The sequence below is a fragment of the Gavialis gangeticus genome, unplaced genomic scaffold (genome assembly GCF_001723915.1).
Source record: "Gavialis gangeticus isolate Ggan-Ray unplaced genomic scaffold, GavGan_comp1, whole genome shotgun sequence".
NCBI lineage: Eukaryota > Metazoa > Chordata > Crocodylia > Gavialidae > Gavialis > Gavialis gangeticus.
Window position 1 is genome coordinate 187,822,958 of NW_017728992.1, and position 5,189 is coordinate 187,828,146.

The 5,189-nt window shown below is 43.1% G+C and overlaps 1 long non-coding RNA gene across 1 annotated transcript in view; it reads right to left on the reverse strand.

The window, feature by feature from the left end:
• Positions 1-2,929: 2,929 nt before the first annotated feature.
• The window catches only part of LOC109305194, a 7,624-nt gene continuing 5,364 nt past the window's right edge, over positions 2,930-5,189 (reverse strand). Inside the window, exon 3 of the long non-coding RNA XR_002099584.1 lies at positions 2,930-4,560. This is a non-coding gene — a long non-coding RNA (uncharacterized LOC109305194). The remainder of the gene's footprint in view (positions 4,561-5,189) is intronic.

Sequence of the window (5,189 nt, forward strand, 5' to 3'; positions counted from 1 at the left end):
CCCCATCATTTATGATGGGCATTTTGCTAGTAGAAAATATCACCTGTACCCCTAGAGTTTTGTCTGCCTTTGCTTTTAGACCAACACAGCTACAACCAATGCCCCTGAAACATAGAAGATATTGTAATTAGCTGTTTTGAAATGAAAACTTCACACCTGAACAAGGAAGAAGCAAAATTCAACACCCTGCCTGCCATCTGACACCTCCAGGTAATCAGCCCGCTTCAGCCTTTGTGTGCACTCAATTTGCATAGTCACAGAGCAGCTTTTTTTACGAACTGACTTTTCCACCTAGGGGAACTCTACCATCTCTGACTTCCCCTGTGCAACGTGAAGTTTCTACCTGGGAGAAATTTTACAATCTTTGAATTCTCTTCTGCCTGAAGAAGGGCACGTGGGCCAGAAAGCTTGCAAAGAAAAACATTTTTTGCAACTATTTAGTTGGTCTAATGAAAGATATCTACCCCTAGAGTTTTGTCTGCCTACACCTTGAGACCAACACCGCTACAGCCAATATCCCTGACTTCCTGGAGCCAGTTGATGTGTGTGTACACAGCTCTTGGAAGAACACAGCCTTTATCCTGCTTCAGGCAGGTTGGAGGGGAAGAATACCCCAGCATCTAGTGTCATACTTGTGAGACTTGGTTTCTGTTTCCTGATCTACTACAGATTTCCTGAGTGATCTAGGACAAGTCATGCAATAGTTTGGTGCTTTAGTTCCCTGTGCCTGTAAAATGGGGAGTTGCTCTATTTCACAAGAGCGGCCAGTAGCTTGAAGAGGATATCCCAGGAGCAACCAGTGCACAGGGACATGACAACCCCTTTGTTGATGGCCATACTATTCCACTGTAGGGAAGGGCTATGGTACAAAAACAGAGGGAAGAGATCCACTTATTGTTTCATTAGGCAGCTTATGTCAGTGTGGCATGAGGATGCTCTACTAGAGCAGGAAAGGAGGCCCACTGCTTTCAAGACAGGTGTGGAAGAACTGACTGTTGGCTAGTGGGTTGGTGACAGCTTTTTCAGGTGAGCAGCTGAACAACTATTTTTCTCTCTAGTGTTTTAAAACACTTGTAAAATGAATTCCAGTGCTGGTGAAAGTACTGGCTTGACAACTCTGGGGAATGATATCCAGCTGACGAGAGAGAGCAAGGGCAGGCACAATGTAAGCTCCCCACCCTCTCCCCCATTTCCCATTAATGTGTCTTAACCCTGACTTAGAGACCACCTCTAATGGGGGAGAAAACCATTTAGCATATGTGGCCCGAGTGCTCCTTGGCCTCTGTTCTGAGGGTACCAGTCTGTGCCTGCTGTGAAGCTAACACGTGAGACGTGGACACCTATATTTAACTTGAACTCATTTGCATGCTGCAGTCCTCCTGAATTAAAGTTATTTGATGGCAGAAACAACAGAAGCTGTCATAGCCTTTAAATGATTCTGGCTGCCATCAGTGAAATTTTCCCCCAATTATCCATTATAAATATGTATTTACACCACGGTACATGTGCTTTGGCTCTGAAAAGGAGGGATAATTAAATGGTTTTGAAACAAATAAATCATGTTGAAATCAATCATTTCTTTAAAAATATATATATATTCAACCTCTGCCCGGTGCTGTTGGTTGAAAAGGGAATCATTTTTGTGACTGAAAGCTTTCTTGAATAGCAGGAATTGCTTCCCTATTATTTATTTATATTAAGGTAGCAACTATAGGTCTCAAATAAAACTTGGTACATATACTTCAGTAAGACAAAATTACTGCTTCAAAGAGCTTTAATAGCTGTTGCTGCTTTGCCTCCCCTGTGCTGGAAGATGACAAAAGTCATTGGCTATGACAGTCTTGCTTCTGCTTCCCTAACATGCTGGACAGCTGTTATAAACCACTGGAAATCACTACCCCTCAGAGCACAGCTGGAATTCTGCCTCTGCCTCCCATAGGACCTTATTTGGCCCCATCACTGTAGCTCTTTAGTGTCTCACACAGTCAAAGTATTTGCTGTAGTGATGCAGCCACAAGGTAGGAAAGTGCTGTTACCCCCATTTTACAGAGGGGAAACTGAGACCCTCAAAGATATTTAGCTACCGGAATACTAGGTGAATTGCCCCAAGTTAAATGGGGGGAACAAGGTGGGTCTCTGACAGAGCAGGGAACCAAACATAGGTTTCCTCAGGCCTACGCTAGGGACACTTTTACGCATGTCATGGGGGTGGTACTTTAATTAGAGCGGCTCTCAAAGTCTATCTGCAAGCTGTCTATCAGCATCCCTGCCCTTCAAAATTGCAGTGGGAGTGCTCGAATGAAAGCTTGTTGAATGAGCTTTCGTTCAAGCACAGGAACGCTGATACGCACGACACGGGGGGCTGCTGGAGTGCGGTCATGGCCACGCTCCAGCAGACTCGATTAATCAAGTCTGCTCTGACACGCTGTAATTATAACACGTTGGACCAACATCCGCGCTCACATACATGCACCCATGAAGCCTAACCATGGGACCATCCCACTGCTGCTTCTAAGAGTGACTCTCCATAATAATACTCTTACATAGCTCTCTGGCAAAGATATAACACTGGCCAAACTGTGTACCTTGGGCTGCATGTGCAAAAGCCAGGATCCTAATGGGTCAGTGGGCAACCTTTTGCAGTGTTTTTACCAGGTTCTTTCCTTGGTTCCCCGATCTTTTTAATCTACCCCTTATAAATCTCACTAACACAAATGTAACTACTATCTCTAGATAGTTTTCCTTTGATCCAAACTACAGTCTTGACCTGCTTTTTCCTGCTCGCAGATGTCCCCCAATTAGCTCAAGCTCAATATAGTTAAAACAGAGCTCTTTATTTCTCCTTCCGAGACTTTTTCCCTTAATCTCCTGTCTTGCTAGCACTACTATCTTAGGCTACAAGTTGGATGTCTTTTCACTTTGGATGCTACAGAATTTTTCAGATTCTTCTTGCCTAGTAGACCCAAGATATGACCTTTTCTATCGATCTACACAGAAAAGTCCCTCATCCAGGCATAACCCCTCATGTCTCTGGCTGTGACAAATGCAACCTATTCTCCCACTTAGTCCCTCTGGAGAATTCACTCCTCTCTGTTAATCCTTCTAGTAGCTCCTCTTCTCTTCTGCATCAGACTGAAGGGCTGCATCTCTATAAACGCATTCGGTACTGAGGGGTTGACTCACATCTCTGCCTGGCCTATGATACCAGTCTGTATTGTCCACTAATTCAGTTTTTGAATAGGCAGCTTCATACTTTTTCCTCGCACTCAGAAGCAGCTCCCTGTAAACATCTGCCAGATTCATTCTGCTTCTCCAAAGCTCTCCTCAAAATCCTTTTTTTCTGCTGATAAAGACACTGGCAAGGCTGCTGATGTGTTGAGAACACTGCTTATCGTGCTGACAAATATTGTCTCGCTGTTCCTATATGCGCTCCCATCCATCTGTAATCATTCGCTGTTTATCTTGCAAGGTCTTAGGGGCGGGCTCTGTCTTTTTTGTTCGGCGCTTTCAAAGCATCTACCATAATGGGGACATGGGTCATAATCACGTCTCTTTGGTGGCACCTTGTCATTGTTGTTTGTCGTGGTGGTGGTTGTTAAATGTTTCCTAGTAAGCAAATTTTTGTCACTGAGCAAACAACTTTATACCCAGCCCAGTTTGTGGGAAATGCTCGTATGCTTTTCCTGAAGAACAAACGGGGCCTAATTCTCTCCTAACACTAATTTTACAACAGTGCATCATCCCTACTCCCAATTTGCATTAGTGTGAAAGGAGAATCAGGTCCACTACTGATTACTTATTGCAATTATCATGTCAGCATTCACAGTTTAACAGCATAAGGATTTTGAACTGCTGATGTTTGCCGCAAGCTCTTATAAATGTTTTTGGTCACGTGGGATCAGCATCACCTTTGAAAATTGCTGGTTTATTGGTAGCCAGATGTGAGATGAGCCCAACTTTCCCTTGAATTTTGTGTTGGGATGTTAACAAGGGGCTCCCAAGGATTTGTTTCTTCACATCATTGCTCTGGGTTTGCAATAGTAGAGTGTTTCTTACCTTTCTTAGATAGGTGTCCCCTTTATTCAAAGTAACTCCCTAACAGTAGAGAAGTGATTGTGGGCAACCAGGATACCACTCAAAGGAAGCAGCCACTGCCACTGTGAGACCAGCCCCTGCCACTGTTCCTGCCACTACTGGCACTCAGGGCACAGGCCTTGGATGTTATACCTCTTCTCATAACCCCCTTGTATGAATAACAGTAAAGGTAAGTATTGATAGTAACAATGATAAACCCATATAATGCAACCACAGTATTGACCTCACACTCTTTGAGGGTCTCTGCTAGTCTGAAGTCATTCTGAAAATGTTTCTTTGCTTTAGAATCGTAATAACATTTCCGATATCTCCCTAAGTGCCAGTGTGATTCCTTTGGTGGTCAAAATTTACCAGCGGAGAAATACTTCTCTGGACTTTTGTGCATCCTTTTTTCACTGCAGCCTTCTCAGGGCAGATTAGCTTTTTTTGTATGATCATTTATTATCCTTTTGCATATCTTGAGAGCTGAAAAAGCGACGGAAAACTGTGTCCAGTTTCACTGAAGCTCCCTTTAAGTGCCATCTGTCACCTGGATGTTTGCATCCCCCTCATAACCACAGCCTCTAAATGCCTTTGCTGAAAAGACTGCCTGCTTAACATCTAGCAACGCTACATCTAATTTACCTTTCCAATTGTTCACCAAAACTGTTTCCCTTTTTCCAGTGACATAAGCACACCAGTATATCTAATAATAATATTAGTGTTTAGGTTGTTAATGTGCTCTGACATTAACTGATTCATACAGCTGCATGAAGTAGGCAAATAGCTTTCCTCTCCTTAAGAATGAGGATAATAATGTGTCAGAGATGTCCCACTCCATAGAATGATGCCTTAATTATAAGGGATTAATGTACCGTACTAAATAAATTTAATAATAATGAAAAAACCCCCACAAAATAACAGCCTAACACAAATCCCTTATCCCTTCCTGGATTTGGAAATCCTCTGACTGGTTCAGAGAGCACTTGGCTACTTCTACCATAAAATCAACAGTGAATTTGATTTCAATTTGCATTGTACTGGGTGTGTTTACACGTGCATTAAATCTAGTTATCTCCAGGAGTTTTCACATATGCTCCAGGGGTGGGATGGGG